The 24598-nt window shown below is 31.6% G+C and overlaps 1 protein-coding gene across 6 annotated transcripts in view; it reads right to left on the bottom strand.

Annotated features, from left to right (window-relative positions):
* Positions 1–24598, bottom strand: part of LOC118181347 (rho GTPase-activating protein 18-like) — a 488818-nt gene that overhangs the window by 240232 nt on the left and 223988 nt on the right. The gene's annotated exons all lie outside the window — the stretch shown is intronic.

The following is a 24598-nucleotide window of genomic DNA, read 5'->3' as shown; positions in this document are numbered from 1 at the left end:
AAAACGGTCTCGTTATCTCGGAATTACACGAACCGGTATGATGAACTTACAGCAGCTTTAATTTCCATTTTGCAAAAATTACTTTTCCTGCTTCTTTGAAATGAATGAAGGAAGAAATGAAAGAAAATGCTAACTTACCACGATTTTCTCATGCAGGAATTCATGAGAATATATATATTCCAGAAGAAAATTAGATAGATCTCTAACCTTTCTAGTTGGTAAAGGAAATTCTTCAATTGAAAAAGAGTAGAAAGTTTGAGGCTTCGGGAGCTTATCAATTGACAGCTTCATGTATCTGGAATGGTTACGAAAATTTCATCGACCCGCTCGTTGTATGTCAGTGAATTGAAAGGTACGTGAGAATTAGAAATTTTAGTTTTACTTCTATTCAATGCTTCTCTAAACCCTAAAATGTATTATATTCATATAACAAATAAATTGATTAGGATATTAAACCACTTTAATATCTGAAAGCTGTTGCTAACATAAACTGTACTTAAAGCCACTTACAGCGCACACTTTGCTGTCAAGAGTTGTGCTTGAAGATTCGTAACTTTGCTTCTGCGAGTTGTCACTTACGGTATTTATGTCATGGCATACGTGTGCTTTAACGTTCGATTAGTAATTTTAGTTTATCTTATAGTTTATGTAAAGGAATAACTTGAAGACATTCGATTGCTTAGATTATGGCAAAAATGCGAGATGGATGACATTTTTCAAGAAAACTGGCTCGTACTAATGTTAGACAAGAGGTAAACCAAGGAAACTCCCATCCATCTAGCCGCTTGATAGGATCTGAACCCTGGTCGCATTACGAGTGCTCAGCGATGTTACTGCTCGGCCTCTGGTTAGCTTGACTTAAACAAAATACTCACGATTCACTGGATATAGTTTTCCCTCTGTTGCGATACCAACGTTTACCCCCATTGCGTGCCATATGCTCAGTTTTGGGATTTTCCGTGCGCTTCCAGCCGGTGAGGTCATACTTGCTTACAGTTGATTTATTGCAATACGAAATGCTAACATGAATTTAACTGGCATGTTCCCCAAATAGGGATCTAAAAACTGTACATAATTGACTTTTAGGATGAAAATATCCGAGTTGCGACATTATGACAAAAAAAAATTTTTTTTAAGACAAAATTAAACATAAAAAAATTACAAAATTATTCTTTCACGTTGTAACTTAAACAGCCCAGGTAATCAGTAAATGCGTGCTTACCAGCAATAGCGTGCCTTTCTTATTTATTTTCTTAGTTTCCTTGCACTTTTCTAGTTGCAAAAATATGTGATTTGCATGCATACGTGTGACAATGTGTCTAAAGGGCGGGCTGTTTCCAATGCTCCTCCCGAAGAATACTCGTAATCAACCAGACAAAGTTTTCCGATTTCTTTTATCATAACAGCTCTTGTTCATATTTTTATTAGGTTTTCAGTTCAAACGATTCTTTGAATATAATAGTAAAATATTTCTTAATGAGATACCGTTTCAAGCAGTCACTTGAAAATGAGCATCGCGTGTACATAAGTAACGTAAAAAAGTAAAGTAATTTTATTAATGAGATACTATGCCGCATTATCTACAATAAACTGGATGATGAAACTATCGTCATCAAAATTCGGTTTCAGAGTCAAGCACCACTGCCAATCTCTTCACTTATACAATCCAACGAACATAAAATAATAAACGGTGTTTCAAGGAGAGGTTTAAAAATTCCCAGTTTTTTTGTTTGCTTTATTGTTGTTGTTTATTTATTTTTGTTTTGTTATGCACGTGGGGGAGGAAATTAAATATTTCGTGCCCTTCATAATTCGCGTATAGTTTTGTACAGTAAATTCTGAAAAATTTTCCCCGATTTTTTAACTCTATGAAAGAGCTCAAAAATCGGGGAAATCACCCTTTCTATCAATCACAAATTTATTAGGTTCAAGCATAATTTATTGAATATTTGTAGGTTATTAATTCAGATCGAAACAATATAATGTATGCTCTAAAGCAGTGGTCTGAAATTTAAAAGCTGGGATCAATATGAAACTTCTATTGGTTACATTTTGTAATTCAAACATATTGACAGCTAAATATTAAATTTTCAAATTGACGTTTATTTGGAATAATTCTAATGCGTCGATTTAACCATTAAATAGTATACTTTTAAACAAATTGTGAAAACATTCCAAGTAGGACAAAACTTGAAAATAAATTATGGCAACCTATTCTTTTCTTTCAGTTATCAAATTTTTCTTTGGTGTAAATAGAAAAAAATGCCTGTATGCACAAGTAAATAATTATAAGCTTCTTTATATTTTACATTTAACTGATTCCGATTTCGATCAAATTTATAAACTACGAGAAAAATGACTAAAAACTCTCTTTGTTACCAATTCTATATGCTTATCGATTAGCCTGGTTCTAGCCTAGAATTAATATTTAACTGCGGAAGAAACTATTTATATTTACAACAAACAAGATTCCAGAAGAAAGTGATTGCTCTTGTAAAATATCGCAACTGATGATAATTATTTTTTGATCAAGTACGAATAAAGATTTTATAAAATCATCTCTAATTCTCTAATCTAATTCGAATTTTCTGATCTTTAATCTCAAATCTTCTCTAATCAAATTCAAATCCTATTTTCAAATCTTTGACTAAGAACTATATCACATAGCAAATTAAATGGCTCAGTTTGTAAATTTTCTGTGACATTACTCATGTTCATTTTTAATGGTAATGAAACTGATGTAGAATTGGACTAAAAATTATTAATATCTTAAATTATTCTAATAACAAATAATGTCAAAATAATGCAATTAATTCATGGGACATGTATTCGCGGGATATTTAAAATAACGTTGGGGGCCGCTAGTTTGAAACCATGCTTCTAGAAGATCGTTAATGTACTGAATATGCTGGTTGTAATGTACTGATATACTGGTTTGTATACCGATATACTGAATACTAGAAGACCGTTAATATACTGACAAACAGTACGAAGCAAAATCTCTGCTGCATTCCCCAACTGAAGTAATTAATATTCTGAACCAGATATGTCATCATTATCAATCTATTTCCGGCGAAAGACAAACACCTCAGAACAAACGTAGACTTTCGCTTCTAATGTGTGTTCAAGGCATGTGTCATTCCCCAGATGAATCTGCTCCAGCGTTAGTGGAATTCTTCTTCATCTTCCTGAAACTTAACAGTGAAAGATTTGTTCAAATATTGCTTGAGGTTTCAACGCAAAGAAATATAAAACTTTCACATTCTTACCAGGAGTAACAAAAAACAAGTTCGCCGTTCTTGTGGAAAAAAAATTATGGTGACGAAAATCCTTTGAGCTCTAGGATGGTCAACAATCGTCGTTGCGGATGACAGATTTAGGTCGGATACTTTTACCGCTCTTTTTTATCTATCGCTGGACGTCGGTTGTCATTTTCGTATAAATGCTGAATAATTTTAGGCGTGTAAGAATTGAATATAAATTTATTTATTTTTAGAAACAAAATGAATACATTTGTGTTCTCATTCGGAACTCATCGATCTTATTTTTGAAAACTATCAGTATGCTTGCTTGTAGTCATTAGCATTGTGTCAAATACGAAAGTTTCATCAGGCTTATTTTGACGACACAGTTTTTTTATCATTTAATTTTTTAAAGGATTGCAACGCATCTTTTTAAAATTATATGTAGACATAGCCACAAGCAGTTCTCCAATATTGTGTATTTATAAAACTACGTCTGTTTCTATAAAAAATATTTCTGAAATTTAAAAATATTAGTATATGTTAATTTAAAAGAACAAAATTTAGATTCTTAGAACACAACGCGAAAGTTATTTCTGAATTCTGGAAATCTGAAAAAGTATGAAAGTATTATGGTTACAAACATAACTTACAAGGGCAAATATAGTTAATAATTTTAAGCAGTAAACAATGTAACAACTGCATTCAATTAACAAATATCCAATATAAGTTATTTATATTCATTAATATAAAAATTTAAAAAAGTTATATTTTAATAAATTTTAAGACATAATTCAGTCAGATAAAATATACGTGAATTTGTTCCTCATTAACCGTAATAACGAATACTAACTTCCAGATGTGTTTTAGATTCCTGACGTATGTAACCATTAATCATCTCATTAAATGTTAATTATAATGTATTATAAAAAAAATCAAAATCTGAAAGTGTTCAGATTTTAACGGTCGTCCAAAAGGGTTTGTTAAGATTTTTTACGCTCTCGCTGAGCTCGCAGTCTACCAATCTGCTGTAGCACTTAATTCCTGCTAAACTATTTCTATTTGTCTTTTCAACTTTATTAATAAGAATAATTTTCTTCACACGTATGTTTTATACAATCCAAAAATAAAATTGCTAAAATTTTAAAAGCTACATAGCAGCATGTGTTTAGAATTTCCGATGCAGTCTCAAGTGTTAGCACACATTTTTCTATTCTTTTCAGTCATTTCTCAGTTCATCACATCAAAATTCAAGTTCTTTTAGAAAGATGGCTTGCAAAACTCGCGCCCCCCCCCTATTTTGTCTTTTTGTTATGAATTAAGCAGATAAATCACAAAATATTTAAAAATAACATATCTTTAGAATTTCCGATAGGCAATCTTGCGCGCTGAAGATAAAAATGTTATATTCTGTACAGTACTGCCACTCGTTTCTTTCAAATCTTTACCAAATATGAAATACGAAATTCAAGCTTTCATGTACACATGTTGGGATGCAGGACTATGTTGTTCAAAATTAAATAGTTCTAAGTACCGTCGTGTTTTCACAGTGAGAGGAACATACTTACATACATACATATATACATACTTCATTTTATATAATTTTTTAAAAATAATACAGTGCGTTAATATTTGGTGGCAACAATTTAAAAAGTGATTTGCCGTTTATAGTGGATGACACCAAATCCTATTTCTAAACTAATAGAGTCCATTTGTACTAAGGCAATTTTGGAATAATTATTAATCTGATATTATTAAGCTATATTTTCTTTTCGTAAAGCACGAATTCGAGACGCCTTCTTAAGCAAGAAGATTTCAGTTTGTAAAACATACAGTATACTATTTTTATACTGCGGCCATGAAAAAGAATATTCATTATAAGTGATGTATACTAACTATTATTAAAAAGTTAGCTAGCTAAAAGTTTAAAAAATTATTAAAACATAATTCAGTCCACTAAAATACAGGTGAATTTGTCCTATATTAATCATAAAAACGAACCATAATTTTAGATTCTTTATTTGTGTGGCCATCACAATAAACTTGAGTATGAAGTAATATAAAGAATTATTAATCAAAGGTTTTGCAAAAATATTTTTTAATGTAAAGCATAAATTAGAGATGTCTTTTTACAAGACAAATATAAAAAATATGCATTATTTTTTTATATTGCAGCCATAAAAAGAGAAAGCTTGATTTTTATGTTAACTTTCAGATTTAATAAGACAACATTTCTCACTTCAGTAAAATTTCAGCATTAATTTTCAATAAATCACCAGTAAATAAAAATTATTAAATTGCAGAAGATTTTATTCGAAAATATCATTAAATGAAGTTATGCTTATATATCATCTTAAAATATGTTTTGCAAAGTTTTGTTTATAAATTTATTTCCAGAGAAACTTCATCGCAATATCTGAAACACATTTACGACAAATTAAATAACGGTAGCAGTATGAAAAGAAAAAAAAAAATTCGTAATGTAATTTACCACCCATTGCAAGCGAAACTGGCTAATTTTATAATTTAAGCTTTTACTTCACTGAAATCATATACAATGTTAAATATTATTTTTACAGAACTCTTCTTCTCCACAAATTTGAGGCCATCTGTTTATGATTTTGTAATACATTTATATATCTAAGTTTTGTTTTAAGAAACTTGTTTTGTTATAGATAAGATTCTAAGACAATAATTATAGTAACCAGCTTTAATGAACTTCCTGTCCATCTTATCTATTATTTTAGAACACGTCATCGCAAGATATCGTAAAGATCTGCTGTCAGATAGAATATAGCGTACTTAAAAATTTTCCATTTCAGTGAAAAATGAAATTACTGCCTTTTTTTAAAGCTTAATAATTAAATTTATGTAACATATAATTCATATCATTTACAGAGAAATTCTATTACTTGTCTCTTAGGAGATAAAAAATAATAATATAATTAATAAAGTTAATTTTACTAGTAAATTATTCGCAAGCTCTTTTTCTTGCGTTATTATTCGCTCCTTCACTTATTTCAAATCATTACAGTTATCAGTAAAAGTTACGTTAATTCTGTTGATCTGTGTTACGATGCTTAATATACCTTATGCTGATGAAAATTTTAACACTTTTAAAATAAATCTAATGACTTTGCACCTTTTTATTTAGCCATGCACGTATTAAAAACAAATAGCGATAACTTGTACCTGCAGCACTATATGTACAGTGAACAAAAAAAAAAAAAAAAAAGCTGGGGGTGGGCAGTTCTGTATCTCCCGTTCTACTGGGCCGATATTGATGAAATTCAACTCGTGTTTTTCATGTTTGGAAAGCACAACGTAAGATATTTATTAGATTTATATATAGCATTGTTCTAATGTAGGTATTTTTATGCAAAATTGGACTTTTTTTGAAATAACATGCCAATTGTTTTCCATATTTCGATTCTCGGACTCAAATTATGACAAACTGCCGAGTTTTGTAAAAATCGCACGAGTATTTTTTAACAAATTATCTCCTCAATGTTACTGAATTTGCTATATATTTATTAATATCTATTTTTTTAATTAAACTTATTTGATTCTTCCTTTGATATTTCGAAATTTAGGTTCATTCCAAATAAAATTCGGCTATTTTTTATGATTTATTTTTAAATTTGTATTTTTAAATAATTTTTATAAATTTTTCGAAAAAAAAAACCTTTGAATTATAATCTATAAAAATTTTTACCATCATCTTAAAGTAGATGTATTTCTAAGCATTCCTGCAAAACTTACAATTTTTAATTTAAAATTTCCGAAGATATACGTGAATTTATATATTGGCAAATTTCGAAATTTGGGATATTTGTTGAGAGCGATAATAACATCAAATGTGTTTAGGCACTTTATTAAAATTATTTGAAAGTGGAAACGATGTAAATTTTTTTGCTCATGCACAGTGAATTTTTTCCGGTCCTGCACAATGGAAGGGAAAGAAAAATAGGTCGCCATATATTAAGAAGTTCACCAAATGAATTATTCTTGGCTAAAACTGAAAAAAAATGCGCCAAGTTAAATTTTCAAATTTCTCCATCAATTTCGCACAAAATTTTACAAATTTTCATAATTATAATTTTGTATTTGAGTTGTAGAATTGAAATTTTGAAAAATATTGGTATGTTATTTCCGAAAGAGTCCGATTTTGTGTCAAAATACCTACGTTAGAACAATGTTATATATAAATCTAATATATATCCTAAGTCGCGGCTTCGAGACATGAAAAACGCAGTTTGAATTTCGTCAATTGGCCCAGTAAAACGGGAAATATAGAACTGTCTTTTTTTTTTTTTTTTTTTTTTTTTTTTGCGCAGTGTACCTTAAAGTTAAGGTTGTCCACAGTCTCCCTGAACAACTTTATCCTATTAATGGGGCAACCCTGTAGTGATAGTGCTGTAAATATTTATGGTGTTACTACACTTGTATCAAAGTTTCCACTTTATAAATTGTTTTGGTTTAATGAATGTGAGGATTTGGAAATTCGAAAATCCTTATGTCACAAAGGATTTGAAACGGAACCGCACGAAAGTAAATGTTTGGCTAGGACCATTTATTTTCTGTGAACACACAATAACAGTCGAAGTTTACCTCAATACGATGGTTAATTACATTAGCCCGTAACTGGAGGACCGCCAATCGGAGGTCTTTTTGTCGCATGTTTGGGTTTTGTAACTCGTGTCACATGTTATAAAAACTTTGAACCGAAACCGTGACCAGTACCTAACGTAAAACCAGTACGTAACGTAAATTTTCAAACAACAAGCTGTTAAAGTTTTTCAAGAAGTTTGTGGATACCCTATATGTTTCTGAAAAAACTAAATAAGTCTAGAAATATTCTGAAAAGAAAGATGTACTTTGCATTGGATACTTAACAAAAGGCTCTATCAATTGCCTTGATATCGATTCGCATAATCATAATAAAACTGTTGTTCAATAAAGTTTTAGTACATTACTTATAAATGAAGCAAGCAATAATTCCATATTCTTACTCCCAGAAAACAAATTTCTTACCTGCAAAGAAAAAACAAGAAATTATAAGAAAAGTGATTCACTTACATATTACTTTTCTTTATTGATTTATGTACTTATGCAAAAAAAGTGCATTAAAGAAGTAAAATTTCCTAAACACTTTATTCATTTCATTACACAATAAACTGCTGTATCTTCTTACAACTTCCTTTTCTCCAAATTCAAAATCTTATCGCACACACCGCGATTACCGGTTCTAAAAATAGTATTTCTTTCTGAAAACACTTTATCTTCTTTCTTCCTTATTATTACCAAAATTTATTACTAATTTCACTTGGGACAATCGTACCAAACTTGGAACAATTTACACAGCTAATGTGGAGGAGGATAATATCATATTATTTTGCGCTCAGATGGAATTTATTATGGGAAAACAAATCTGAAAATAGAAGTAACGCAGAAAATTTTAGAATTCACACTTTCTTCTAATGTTTTAGAAGTTTGTTAAAACTGAACTAACAGTTTTCATTAATATGCATTTACATTTTACTTTTAAGTTTATTTCCCCAATCTCTTTAATCACTCATTTAGCTAAAAACAATAAAAATTATATCTGCCGGAGCGGTTTTTTTTTTTTTTTTTTTTTTTTTTTTTTTTCGTTTTTGAACATCATATAATTTGTAAGGATATCAAGTTTTACTAACGTTTATTTTATTTTAAAACTTTACTATCCTCTCTTATTTTCCACTTCCGGCCAGAATAAACGCATTAACTTGTTTATGAAAATTGTACTTGCTAACGCTTAAGTATTTAAGTTGTGCCTTTTTGTCAAGAGCAGAGTCAGAAGATGAGAGGGTGAGCCGTCTTGCCACTAGACTTTACGCGAGCTTGCCATCAGTTGCTGTCCGCCTTTTAAGGCCAGAGGTTTCAGTCCTCTCGAAAACAAAAGACGTATTGTAGTTTTTCGCAGTTTGGGTACTACATACGTAGTCATTCAAAAGGCCAGTCTTAGTGTTAGTCATCTGTGTAAAATATTAAAATTTAGCTTTTGTTTAAATTTTAGTTAGTTAGTAGTCTTATATTTTTGCGTTCAGACCACAAGTAGTTGGTCTTTGTATCCCGAAGTGCGGGAGTGCCTGTAATATCGTGGAAAAAAAAGGGTAATTTAACCCTTCTCATCTTGTCATCTTTTCTACACTCCATAGGACTTAGTTTGTAGTCAAATTCACTGTCTAGTCAGGACACGTCATGTTTGCGAAGCGGATTAGAAGGAATAATAGTCCTGATAAAGTATAATATGAATTTTAGAGAAAATAAATTTATATTAAATTGACATCAATTCTAAAGAAAATTTATAGCCATTTTGAAACGACTAATACAGTAAACCTAAGCCTTCTCAAGCAGTAAAACTATTCTGCTTATTTTCTCTTTATATTATATGTGGAATATTTTTGCTTTTTAGGAAGATAAAGCTTTCCCAAATTTCTCGAAATACTCATATCTTTCCTGGAAACCAACATCATTTCAAATGTTAATTTTAAATTTTTTTATTATGCTTTTCTCTCACATGTGACAGACAGGTAAGATAAATTTACTTGAGCGATACAAGTATTATTTAGTCTCTTTGTTTTATTTTTTCAGTCTTACAAGAAACTAATGTAAAACATTACTGAGTTTCTACAAACTTTTATGCTATTCGCATTAGATTTTTATGCTCTTCAGCTTACTAGTAGCCGACCGCTAAGCTCTATTAGTTAGACCCGGATTCAAATCTCGGCGAACGGGCTGGCAGTATATGAAGTTTCCGTGCTTTCACATGCGTGTAAATAATGCGTCTGGTTACCTTACAAAGAACTCCGTGTACTTTGTCTTTAGGCCCCCAACTTTGTCTTTATCAATTAAGTAGAGGAAAATTTACCCCGTAATAATAATTAATCTAAGGTGCTTCCAATGGCATATATATAATGTACGTTAATTTTTTTAAAAATATACAGTAATGAAAATTCTACATTCTGACCCTATCAGTGTGCAAATGGCAATAGTGCGTAATATTAATCTGCTTATTTTTTTATAGATTAAAATGCTGTTGTTTGCTTCTTGGTATAACGTTAATTCAAAACGGGTTGCCCATTTAACTCAAATTTTAAACTGGCAGCCCTATTAGATGGAAACTGTGTGGCAGAAATGCCAGGTTATGGATGGGTTTCCCAATTCTCTAACCGTGTTACTGATGTTGAAGCACCGTGTTATATGCAGGTTGCTCTATTAAAAAACCCCACTTTTATTTACGAAGTAAACTTAAGAAATACTTTTAAGTTTTTTTGCAGTTACATCGCCATAGATAAGCCTTGTCCTCCAAATAGGACAAACACATGAGAAACCGCTCCCAAACCTGAATTTAAAGAAAACAAGCGTTTCAATCATTTCCAAAGGCTGTGACCCGGAAACCGCACACTTCCGGATGGGGATTCCTGCCTTCCCTCCTCCCGCTGACCCCGGAGATAGTCCAGCGGGCATCGGAAGAGTTACCAAATAGGTGGTCAGCCGGTGAACGAGCCGCGTTCCACTTATCACTTACTCATTCACCACTTCTTCATAACTGTCGTCTTCATGCATATGTGTTCTTTAGAGTTTCAAACGATTCCAATAGACACAGTAAAGGAAAGGTTAACACAATATGACCTTCAATAAATAAAGCTTAAGTTTGACTGAGCTACACAGAATAAAGACGAAGGAAAAAAATTACACTCAAAGTGCGTGATTTGTATGCATAAGCTGAATTTCATACAAAAAGTGTTTAAAGCGATTTCTTTTACACAACTGATTTGCACTGACTGTCACTGAAGATAATAAATGAAGTTACAACTGGCACTGTAAGGATCCTATATGTTTTTCAATAACTATCTAAATATTGTTGTGTTATACAGCAGATTCTCGATTATCCGAGGGCGAACTAACAGGGTTACGATTAAACGATGAAAATATTGCTATCGCTGACCATAAGCAGAAAGCAAAACTACCTACGGAAAATACAACGTCAAAAAATGCGTGGGATAACAGCATTGATGGCAGATGATGTTACAGTATTTGGCAGATATATTTATCTACCGCAATAAGTAATGTAATCGTACCAATCCAGAATGTTGTACTGATCCGGAATATCACTTTTGTGTCCGTATCACTTTTCAGATAAAACCACGTTGTCACTAAATGGTATTGCCATTCATTATTTTTAAAGGAATGTTACAGCAAATATAAAAAGTGTATGGCAACGTTCAATACTCTAATGGAAAATTTCATCATTTTGCTTTTGAATTTTATGTAGCGTAAGAGAGAAGAAAGCGATGTTTAATAATAAAGATAAGAAGACACAAAAAGCTGCATAAGCAGAAATCATCCGACAGCAAACAGATCAACTGCGAGCTCAGCGAACATAAATAATCTTAACAAACCATCTGGTGTGACATTAAAATATGAAACCCTTCCGATTTTCTTTAAAGAGGCGTTGCAACAATTGTAAAAAATTGCTTACAAAACAAAGCCCTTTTCGCTTACTGTTCGTGAAAAACGGAATGGTCATCTATAGTTCAAAGCATTAAAATCCTTAACAAATCGGGTTTACGATAAGCATCAAGATTTTTAACAATTCACTTTAACGAATCAATCTATTAGCCTATAAAATTACATAATTATCCGATTAATATTGCTATTACCATCGATTGTCTCTTCTAATAAGAATAATAATAAGGAACAAGGCATCCTAAGACCAACAATGGTTGCTTTGTTTCAAATGCTCTACAAAGCATCCCCATTGACAAAGCAAGCTTAGTCCAGAAAAGACCTCATGAAAAGGTGCAGAGAAATTATGCGCTGAAGGCGAAACACGTGCCCACGAACAACAAAGAAAAAATTGTTAGAAGATGTGGGTCGACTTAGCTAATGGTATTCTTAATTTCCTGCTCATCTTCAGGGATTTCCCCGTAGACGGTTCATTCTTTTATCTACTCTACACTCTGTTCATTAATTATTCAAACTGAATCAACTTTTTCTGTATTCATTCACCAATTTTTTATATTTCTAAGTCATTTCTTTCGATTCTTAAAAGAAAAGTTGATTTAGAATTTTTTTTCCTAAAACAATTAAAGATGGCGTATTTTTTACTACATTCATTAAACAATAAGTTTATTGGATGCAAGCATGGTTCAAAATTGCTAACAGTATAATTACTTTAAAGTCATGCGACACCTTCCGAAATAAAATAATGAGATCCTGTTGGAGCAAGTATTTTTTTCAAGAAGTTCATGCGTTTAAAATTTAAATACATTTGTCAAGAAATGACTCAATTTATGTCAAATTATTTAAGCATACTTTTACATCAAAAATGCGTAAAACTCGCATAGTTTCGCATTGCACTCACACAGTTTTAGTCTTTGTTCATTATTTTATGTAGTTTTTATTTTCAGCTAACAAATCTTCAGTTAAGTTCCACGAATTATCTATTTTGTTAATTTTGAATACGATTTAAGTACTTATTTTCTAAAAGACTCTTCATTTAAAAGAAAAAAAATTTTTTTTTGAAGTTCCCCCATTTTAGAGTTTCAACATTGCACGACTTAATCCCTCTGGGTGTGAAAAATAACAGTCCTTTTCCACACTTTTTCATAAATTCAAAACAGAAGATTTACTAGTTATTACTAGCCGCTAGCACACCAGCCACCTACAATAATATATATATCTATATATATGATTTTAATGAATCTATATATGTAATTTCACGTGTTCAGCTATTAAAAATAATAATTAAAATGAATCTGAATTTATTGCTTTTAAATCACTTAGTTTGTTAGTTAGTAACAGAATAGGTTTGGGTTTTTTTAATGTGACAACGGCAAAGCCTCGAGGGCAATCTGCCTAAGAACAGGGATGTCATCGCGGAGGACATTCTGAGGGAAATTGGCTCGTATATACGTCACACATGGAGAAAACCATGAAAACGCCTATGACGCCAGCCGTTCGCGGGATTCGAACCTCGGACTGAATTACCAGTCTTCAGCAACTTTATCGCTCGGCCGCTGGTAAGCCTAATAATAATAGAATAAATTTTAAAGAAAAAGGGATAAGCATCCAACACTTTACTGAACGATAACACACTGTCACGTGGCAGATAATAATATTTTAATTCGAGTGTGGCAATACATTTTATTTAAATCGCTGAGTTTATGGATTAAATTCGAAAGAAATGTATTGCGTTTTGCCGAGGGGCAAACAGGTTCCTTTTATATCTCTGAGTTTTCTGATTAAATTTAAAACATAAATATCTTATGTTTTTCAGAATAGCAACACAAAGGTTTTATATCGCTGAGTTTTTAATCAAAAACACTTTAAATTCTTTCAAAATCTGAAATAAATAAAAATCAAATTCAAAATTCGGGCTCTGAGGAGCACATGTTCGCATGAATGTACGAAATTTGGTGGCTCCAGGTACCGCCCTTTTTCCGAGGAACATGTATATACATGCCTAGAGTCTTCATTAAGTAATAATAGAGATTATTCCTATTGTTAAATAGGATTAATTGTGTAAGGAAACAAAACATTCCTTCCATGTCGGGCAATGATTAGCACATCGAGCTGCAAATATTACGAAGAAAAGTTGTTCGATCCCTGAGAAGGATGTAATTTATTTTTGACCTTCCCTCTTTTGAAGGAACCGAATAGTTTCAATAGTATCATTTCTTTTTTTACAAGTATACAGAAAATACTTTCCACGTTTTAGAACTTATTGTACATGAATTGTAGTATGCTGTTAACAGAAATTGTCGGTAGTGTAAGCAAATTCCTATGCTTACTGTGTAAGGATCCTAAGTTTTACTAACGTTTATTTTATTTTAATAATATTTTTACTATCACTTCTTATTTTCTACTTCCGGCCAGAATTAAAAGCTTTTAAATTATTTATGCAAATTTGTCTTGCTAACGCCAAGTACTTAAGTTGTGGCTTTTTGCCAATCAAGAGAGAGGAAGGAGTTATTAGAAGCAGGCCGCTTGCCATAGTAGTTTTACTCGGTTGCTGGTTGCCTTCAAGGCCAGAGGTTTAATCCTCGTGATAATTTTAAACGTATCGTAGTGTTAGCAGTTCTCTGTACTACATACGGCTTTTTGTTAATATACGGCCAATCTTGGAGTCAGGCACTTGTTTATTAATCCAAAGTTAGTTTAGTTAGAGTTTTAGTTAATATTTTTATATTCTTACGTTCAGACCACAAGTGGTTGGTATCTGTATTCCGAAGTTCCGGAAATCATTGTAAAGAGAGAAAAATAAAGGGTTTCGTATACCCTTCCTGTGTGTATTGTCTACTTCACAATTTATTGAACATAGCTTTAGTAAGCTCCCTGTTCCGAGTCAGGACAGTTAATGTTTCCAAAGCAAGTAAGGAGGAACACCAGCCCTGATAACTGTTTTCCCTTTTTCGAATTATGTTGTTCTTTTGCTTGAACATTTCACAATATTTCACATTATGCTGTGCTACTTACCTCCTTTTCTATTTTTGATTAGTTCTGCTTCAAATTTCAAATAATGTAATTCAAATTTTCAGATCTGAACGCAGGTTTTCATCATCCATCAACATAACATTTACTTTATTTTGGTCTTATCAATTTTTGAAATTTTTTTTCTAAAACTGTTCTTGTTTGAGTATTAATTTGATACGTTTTAAGTTGTGTCTATCTTAGTAATTAACTTGTAGAAGTTGCTTATCTCTCGTTGTTTATCATACTAATTAACTCCCAAGAGTTGCTTATCTTTCGTTGTTTATCTTAAACGTTATACAACATATATTTCTTCTTGTATTGAGTTAATGTGCTTGTATTGAGTAATGTCTTCAAACTGCGCCCTGGACTTTATATTACCATGTAAGGCTTGGCTATATCCTTCCCCTCCTTTTCGGAAGCGTAATATTAATCTACATTATACACTATCATTGGGATCTGGGCACAGCGATACTCTGGGCAATGTCCTTGGTGATGAGAGAGCTAAAAGAGCGACGAATTCTGCAATACCCGAGGATATTAAAATAATATTTGATTTTTTTTAAATTTAAAATTAAAAATAAAATGTTAAATGTTTATATTAAAATAATGTTTTTTATTTTAAATTATTTAAAAAATTAATTGCTTTTCTCTTTTTTTTTTTTCAGTTTTTTGAAGTTATTATGCATTTGAGTTTTGTTTTGCTCAGCTTTGGTTTATCTGGTAATTTTGGAAATGTTTTTATTTTGTTTCTCTTTTTAAATTATAATTTAAATTTAATATAGAATTATTTGATTTTTTACAATTTCCTTTCACTTGTGTGAATCCGTGCAGTTATTGTTTGCACTTTGACATTTTTGCAGTTTTATACCAATTTACTTTTTCTGCTTTTCCAAGCTGAGTATAATACCTAAATCTGCTTTGATTTTGGTTTACTTTTTAACGACATATATATTATGCATGTATGATCTTGGGTTTTTTAATACTTTCATTTTCACTCTTATTTCTTTTAAATGACACAGATTGCCTTTCGTGGTCTGAATTTTATCAGCAACAAATAGTAAAATAAACCGATCATTTAATTAAGATTACAAATGCTTCGTACATGCAAAACTGTCGAATCTAAAAGATTGGGGTGGTAAGCACCCAATTGAATTTTAAAAAATTTAGTGCGTTACTAAAAGCGAAAAGTAATTTTAACAGTATTCTTCCGATTATTTGTTTACACATGAAGGGAATTCTGAGTCGAAAGCATTTACTTCCGTATACGATAGCTTAAAGTCTTTCAATGAAGCGCATAAGTTAAATGCTATAACGGAAAATCTAACAGCTACTTTTCCTTCTTTTATGCTTCTTGTTTACCTGTTTGTTGTAAAACTCTAAAATAATGAAAAAAAATTACACAGCTCCGTATTAAATTTTTGTTTAAAAAGCAAACTAAGCTTTTCCTCATTTACGTAAGTGTTACGTGCCCCAAAAGCTTACTATATATTGTAAACATTCGTTGAAAAGAGCTTAAAAAAGCTCGAGGAAATGGATTATTGTAAATGAAATGGCCATTGAGCAATGTAAAGTTTCTAATGGCTGAGTAAGAGAGCAAGCGCTAAGGCTTATGCAAAAGTTTACGTCTTGCAGCAACGTCACATTCGGTGATTCATCGACAAAAACATCAATACAGCATTCGATGAGTGAGTGAGTGATTATGGCGCAAAAACCAGAGATGATTATGACGCGCCAAACAAAAGATGAGATGATTACAATTGATGACATTAAAATTTAATAAATAAAAACAAGTAGATAAATGTACCAAATCCAGAGGATGAAGTCATATAAAAACAAGTTAAAAACACATATTAAAATTCAAGACACAGTCTTCAAAACAAATTTCATTTGGTAATAAAAGCCAATCTCTTTTAAATAATAAAATAAATTACAATTGACCTCTCTTCCTATTAAACGGTCGAGAGGTAAGTCACAGCTGTTAAAATATTTCTGGCGAAGACTCAGCATTCGATGTGAGAACAATTAATGAGAGATCCATTTGCCATTGACCTGCAAAATTTCACTCTGCAGATTTCAAGCAACCCAACGAACACTGCGGCTATCATCCTTCATCCATTGATTCGAGTGAATTAACAAATTTGATCCAATCAGGTCCATAACAAACTACTTGATAGGTCATCCAGACACAAAGTGTACACTTTTCAGCTGTTATAAAGAAGTTGAAAACGACAGGAACAAAAAGGAACAGGTGGATGCCTAATGAACCAACTGATGAGAACAAAGCATGGGAATCAGAAGTTTTACTATTCTTCTTTTTTAAGAAATACGGAACACTTTAGGCAGTGGAACACTTCATCCCTTCCAGAGACGCTTATTTTTGCAAACGTGGTAAAAATGATCTTGGCACATGTTGACAGCAACGCACTGATGCTGTTGAGGATTACTTTAATTAAAAGGTATTCTTTTTTTCTTTCTTATTATTTTTTTTCAATCGTTCTTAAAATCGGCCATTTCATTTGCAACAACTTAATAATTAAAACTTGAATCGAAATATTTATCCATTACAAACAGATCTTCCAGTTTTCATCGACATTATTGGAAGCATATCTAATGAAGAATCCTCAGTTGATAGAGCTCTTTAATACTACTTAATAACATAGACGCTTTAAAAACAAGGATTCTATTTCTAATAATTTAAACCTATAAAATAAATTATTTTGACATTATAAACGGCTTTAGGGAAGGCCTTCCAAAATTTCTGACCGATATTTTATGTAATGTGACGTTATTTCATGTTATATTACAATACATGCATTTATTATCCATAAGAAACACAGAAAGCATTGCCACCTCGCGAAAACTATCTTTATCTTTCACACGGCCTAGCAAATTCCCAAAGTTCCCAAATTTCTGTCATTCGGCATAATTTACATGTTAAATTACAACTAGTTAGTAAACTGAACCTGAACGATCTGAAACCAATTAACGCGTAGTCTTTATTTTTTATAACCTATATAACTGATATAATCTGAAATACATTTAATTTACAATATATGCAAAGAATGATTATGAATATTTGAATCACTATTGTTATTAAGTACAATGTGCCAAACACCACATATTGAGTAACACATATTGAGTATTAAAATTTCCAGCCTTTTTGCAATTACAAAAAAATAAAAATATTTAAAGTCATAAATGATGTCGGTGAATCTTAAATGACTCGGAATACTTTATTTACTATTTTATATATCTTACAAGTTAGCGAACAACTTATGATGTCAAGTTTTATAAATGTATATTGCTCTCTAACCGAAAAGGAATCATTCGTTCAACGCAATCCATTTTTTATTTCTACAAGGACACGTTGTTTGAAAAATTTATTTCTCTTTATTCCTATTTGACAAAACAACAAAACAAAGTAGAATAAAATATTTTACGACTATTCAAACACCTAATTTATTAATAATTTTCTAGACTGCAACCCTTAAGCATTACACCTTAGTAAATGAAAGTAAATGAATTTAAGGTTTTTAATTTGTACTGACAGTTCAATGCTATTTTTTCTGTTTTTATACTCACTTTCTAATAGCTGGCATACGTAAATTTATTTAACATTTAGCACACACCAGACTCACTCCTAACCAAATGGTTAAGACACCTAAACATTAGTTCAATGCTATTTTTTCTGTTTTTATACTCACTTTCTAATAGCTGGCATACGTAAATTTATTTAACATTTAACACACACTAGATTCACTCCTAACCAAATGGTTAAGACACCTAAACATTGGTAGTGTGAACAGGGTTCGAATCCCGGAGGAAAGCCTGATTACAAGCCTCTTTAAAAGTCCTCCATGAAAGCATCTCTGCCTTGTTGGGTGGAGTCCCGAGAGCTTTGCGTTAACTAAAATCAGCAAAATTCCTTCACACAGATTTAGGTTATAAAATACTCAGATGTGAGAAATTTTCGGATGTAAGAAACAGAAATTTTTATTGGAAGAATCTTATTTATAGAATAATTTTACATTTATAAGAAAAGCCGAATTTCAGAAGCAAGGAAGTCCAAATTTGTCTGTGAAACTCTCTTAATGCGTATCTATTGCATGTTCTCATATTCTATCAAATTTCAAGGTTACTTAAGAACTGCAGAGCTTAAGTATTTATTTGGAACAGGAAAAATCAGAGATGCGCTTGCAGAGATTTGAACTGTGGACTTCCCATTGCTAGACATGCTGGACTTCCCACTGCTGGATTTGCGGTACGTTCTTCCAATTACCGGGAAGAAGGGGGAAAATTCCTTATCTTCTCCCCAATTAAAAGGTGAGGGGAGAGGAGGGGACTCAGTTGTTAAATCCTGTGGTGACGAGTTATTATTCACAATGTTTCAGTTCGGGTAGCACTTGTAATTTAGAACAAGATGCAGGAAAAATTATTGATGCCTTCGCCAAGATTCTAATTCCAGACCTTCCGTTTCTCAGTCAGTTTGGTTTGGTTCATTTGATCATGGAAAAGAATTCGAGGACTACCTACTCAAGAGGAGCGATGTCTTCGTCCAATAGCGCCCGAAGGTATGCAGTAAGAAGGGTGAAAATTTCTTACAAAATAAAGAATGAGCTGAACTTCCTTTCATATTCAAATATACTGAACAGCAAATTTCATTCTCCCACATTTCCCCTACATAAATAAGAATCATCTAGCATTCTGCGTCACCTCTGCCAGATCAGATAGCAAGAAAGTAAATTTACATAACTTTAACCCATTCCATATTTGAAGTGTCTAATGCACAGTGTGTAATTTATATGCATCCTTTGATCAATCACACGGTAAAAAAAAAGAACTGCTCATTTCTTCACATTTTTACATGATAATTTTGTTAAGTTGCGTTTTATTTTCAAGACAATTTCACAGCGCCGTTTTATATGCACTACAACATCGAAACTGTTGATGACACTATTTCACGACAGTTCATTCACAAAAACAACCCACACCTTTATCCATTCAAAGGCAGTTCTGGTCATAAGACATTTTAACATCTTGAAGGGCGGTGGTTACCTACAGTAACCATCTTTTCTACTGAACGTCTTACTCACTCGTGTGAGTGGTTTTCAAGACTAACGTTTCTGAAGTTCCCTTGTAGCTCACTAGATGGCAATCAAGAAACATAAACCAGTAGTTGATGCAGTAATTCGTCTTCAAGAAAATAAGCACCAGCCATCGAACCAAGAAAAAGGCCTGTAAGAACAGGGTGGGAATGCAGCACATGCAAAATTGCACTCTGCTTGAAAAAGAAAAACTGTTTCCATGAGACTGATTTGTAGGGATGTGTTCTGTGGGCAATGGTCACTGACACTAACCACTAGAAGAGATCATTTTTTCCGCATGTCTTGGACAACATATGTGTCATTGTCGCAAATAATTTCATTGTAACACCTCATACAGTAAACAAAACAAGAGTTTTGCTGAAAAAGTTAATTACCTTTTCCTGCCCCTCAAAGAGTTAAGTCTGGTTCATCGAAATGTTCACCTTTACCTTTGCAGAGTTTCATTACTTTCAAATCCCACTGAAAATATGAATGTTATGATGAGATACTCATGTTAAGTCCCTTTCACTAATGGGTTTTTGTACTGTATGGTCATAAACCTTATCTCTGCAGTGTCACTGAATAGTTACATCTCAATTAATTTTGAGTATTTAACTTTTTCGAATATTTTCTACTTCTTCAGTGTTCAGAAATTGAACAGAAATTGAAATTACCCCGAAACATCCATTTATAGCAAATAACAAATATTTATTTTTTTGTTGGACGAATTATTTTCAAAATCGGCTTTAATCCAGTAAAAGTTTTTATGAACTTTTATTAGTCATTTTAAATTACGAAAAATAAGTAATTTTTGTTAATTTCTATACAAATATATCCATCAAATGATAATAAATGATTCGAGCTGCCTTTAAGTGATTAAGTATATTACTTTGATTAACAAAATGATACTACCCGCTTAGGAGGCCAGCCCTTGAATACATTCTCATTCGGTCTGGCAAATTACGCATGCCAGACCAAAAGCTAGCCTCGCAAACATCTAGTTAAAAAATATAGAAAAACGTCTAATTAATAATACTTTTTTGTGAAAATTCAAAATCTTTATGATGGATACACATTTTAATGTTCAAATTTTGACAAAAAAAAAAAAGAATATAATGTTGAGTAATATTGAGTATGTTGTATACATTACTCAACAATGTATAATAATGTTCAATGTATAATAATGTTGAGTACAATAAAATTAAGAAAATCAACTTTTAAAAATGTATGTGATATGGCAAAGCCTCGAGGGCTATCTGCTTAAGAGGACTTTCTAAGGGAAACTGGTTCGTATACACGTTACACATGGGCAAAACCACGAAAACGCCCATGTAGCCAGCCCGTTCGCAGGATTCGAGCCTCGGACCAAACTACCAGTGTTCAGCGACTTTACCGCTCGGCCGCTCTTGGGCCCCACTTTTAAAATGAAATGTTGAGAAAAATTTACACAAATCTACAAAAAGGAATAAAAAAAAAGAAAATCCGAAATGTTTCATATTTTAAATTACGTCCAAAGGGGTTTTTTTTAACATTTTGTGTGTTACATTTATTTATTAAATATCACGTTCTTCTCGCTTAAACCATAAAATTCAGTTCAACAGCTATATCGCAAGATAGTTTTAAAATGAGCATATCTTTAAAATTTCCGTTACAGTCTCGAGCGCCGGAGATAAAATTTCTTTTCTGTACAAGTAAAGAACTTAAGGATTTCAAAGCCATTGCTCGCTTTGAAATCCTTAAGTTTGTTAATCAAAAATTAGTTAAAAGTTTTACAAAATAGGAAATCGATAATAAAACAAATTCCAAATTTCAAATTTGGGCTTCCACATTCCCATATTCGCAGTAGGATTACGTCATTCAAAATTCGATGGCTCTATGTACCGTTGTTTTACCCCAATGCGAGAAATATGCATACATTTATGAAGATTTTTCATTATTTAATTTCTTCAAATATAATTTAGGACTCTAACATTTTGTGGTAACAGTTTGAAAAGTGAAACGGACATTTATAGTGAACTAACGCAAAATCACAAAATGAAAACAATAGTCCTTCAGAGACAAAGCCTATTTGGACCAAAAAAAAAAAAAAAAAAAAAAAAAAACCACCACAAATTTAAAAAATAAATATATTACATATAACAAAACTACAATGGAATAAGCAATATCCCTTAATATAAATATTAATTATCCTAATAAATAAATTAACCAACTTACCGTTGCCGTCTCTCGACAAACGTCCAGTATCCAAGAGAAGCATTAAATTTAAAAACTGCACAGAACTATCGCCCTAATTTTTCCAAGTGGCAACAGTGCTGATTTTCAACAGTCAGCAGTCCAGTATACAACTGAATGAAAAACTGTTGCCAAAACCACATTTCTAAAAAAATGAAACTATTCAAAATGATGCGATAAAATCGAAAAGATAAAATAAAAAAATCTGATTCGAATTTTGTAAAACTCGCTTCGAAGGTGCACTGGCTCTTGTCTAGGTGCACCTATATACCAAATTTCGTAGCCCTGGGTCTATTAGATTACCCGCAGCACGAACGTAAGACACACAGACTCTTTCTTTTATACGTAGAGATTAATAATGAAGAAATCTGAATGCATGTGTGTTATTCGCATTGTGGAAAAGAGACAGCACCTAACAGATACCAAATTTTGAACACAAAAAGTCCACCACCTGAACGTGTGCATCTTTAAGACAGAATTTTAAATTTCAAATTTGTTTTTTATTTATTTCACATTTTGCGCGAATTTAAAGAATACTCGGTTAAAAACTCGGCGATTAAAAAATGATGTATTGTCACTCTGCCAAAAAATGTAAGATTTCAAATTTAATCAGAAAACTGCTTTATAAAAGAAGTGTGATGCCACTAAGCAAAATGCAATGTATTTATCTTTCGAATTTAATCAACAAACTAAGTGGTCTAAAACAGTGTTTCTCAAACGACGGTCCGCGAAATATCTAGCTATCTGTCCAAAAATTGTGCTAATGAGTCGAATTATTAAACATACCGGTCCGCGAGAAAGTACCGAAATATTTTACCGATCCTTGGAGTAAATACAGTTGAGGAACATTGGTCTAAAAGAAGTTTGCTACGATTGCCTCAACTAAAAAAAGATTTTATAGCAGTAGTCCGCTGTCGTTCGGAAAAGTGTAAGATATTTGTAATATTAATTTGTGTAAAATATTTTTCTCCCAAATTTATTCTCTTATTAATTAACAAACTAAGCGATTTAAAAACAATAAACGCAGATTCATTTCAAGTATTATTAATTACTAGCTGGACTCGTGAAATTACATTAGCTGGATTCATTAAAATCATAATATAATTTTTTCTTTTTTAAACGAAATTGTATACGATTGGCCGTTGAAACAACTAGTCTTTGAAACAAAAAAGAAAGAAAAAGCTATATCACATATGAAATGGCATGAGATTTTTGTAAAAAGCATATTTTATTACAAATAATTCTTTCTAGCAAGGAGGGCTAAATAAATAAATAAGTAATTAAATTCGATGTTAGAGAAATCTATACAGAAGAAAAATGTGTGACGTATAATGACATCATATTTTAAAAATCGTGTTTTTGAGGCATATAATGTAATGCACAAGGATGAACGCGAAATGTCCATTTACTTAAAAATCATATTGCAGCAGACTGTAAAGAATCTAAAAAGTCGCCTAATTGATAAATTTTCCTTTTTTTTTTTTTTTTTTTTTTTTTTTTTTTAACATTCTTGTTTTTAAAGACGGCGAATAATTTGTTTTATAATGTAAGCAAATTTCAAAACTTTAATATAGATACATTTTTTATGTTAAAAATTTTAAAATAATGGATGCATAAAACGGCTAAATTCAGTAAATAACTTTAAAAATTCGGTATAAATTACAATTAACTTTTTTTTTCCTATCCACTCTATTCGATGATGCAAACAATAATTTCCGAGAGTTTCAGTTATCTCATTAAATGTTCCAAATTTCGTAGCTCTGTGTCTATCCATCGCTGCTTTGTGGGACGAACTCACATACTCACAAATTCTACATTTTTAATAATAGAGATTACAAGATTATTGAAAGCTCTTGCATTTGTGAATTGGTAGTAACTCTGGCTTTAGTTTACGACTCTAATTACGAGCTCGAACATCATCTAAACGAAATGTAAACTAATATACGATTTGAGAGGTTCTTTCTGATGCTGAAAGAAAAAAATTGAAATTTCAGAATGAGTTTCGTCATGAAAAACACAATTGCACGTGCATTACTGCACGTGTTTGAGATTAAAATAAAGCTATGAAAAAAATTCTTTAACACAACTAGAGAAAAAAATTTCATACAGCATAACAAGTGGGCTGAATTAACCGCAAAATTATACAGCAGTAATAAAAAATATCCAAGAAAACTGAATTGAGATCATTTTCTTTGCAGTTTGAAGGTTACGAAACAGATAAAAAAAAAAAAAGAAATAATAAATGGCCAGGTAAGTATCACTTCCGCTTCAGGAATAAAAAGAGGATACGCCAAACAGGAAACAGACGACTGAATTCTAGAACGATTTGCTAAAAGGAACCAAGAGTCAACATCAATCCGTTATTAATTTAGCAAAATATTCGAATAATTCATTAATTAAAGCATGCAAACATTGCTATTAACTTTGCCAAATAATACGCGAAAACACAGAAATTGTGCTTATTTTAGAAAATATGTTAACAATGTTGTCAAAAACTCGTAAGAAATAATTATCGCTGGT

The sequence above is a fragment of the Stegodyphus dumicola genome, chromosome 9 (genome assembly GCF_044657685.1).
Source record: "Stegodyphus dumicola isolate Sdum_Otavi_A_Nest chromosome 9, ASM4465768v1".
Taxonomy (NCBI): Eukaryota; Metazoa; Arthropoda; class Arachnida; order Araneae; family Eresidae; genus Stegodyphus; species Stegodyphus dumicola.
This window is presented reverse-complemented; position numbering and strand designations above follow the sequence as displayed.